Raw genomic sequence first — 251 nt, forward strand, 5'->3', positions numbered from 1 at the left:
TATGTCTGCCCCACCGTCCAGGAGTGCTTCGTGTGTGAGGACGCCTTCGAGTGTTACTGACAGGTACGCCTTTTTGGCGGCCCCCTTTCTGATAAAGTTACACAGAAACCTCTTGGGTTTTTTCTGACGCTTCTTCACGCGTTCAGATTTATCTGTGTAATCTTGGTTTGTCTGAACCGTCAGCACAGCTGTAGCTGTTTCTGCGTGTTCAGCTTGCGATGACTCGTCATCGTTTGTGTGTGTGTTTACCC

The sequence above is a fragment of the Nematolebias whitei genome, chromosome 3, assembly GCF_014905685.2.
Source record: "Nematolebias whitei isolate Nwh7 chromosome 3, NemWhi1, whole genome shotgun sequence".
Taxonomy (NCBI): domain Eukaryota; kingdom Metazoa; phylum Chordata; class Actinopteri; order Cyprinodontiformes; family Rivulidae; genus Nematolebias; species Nematolebias whitei.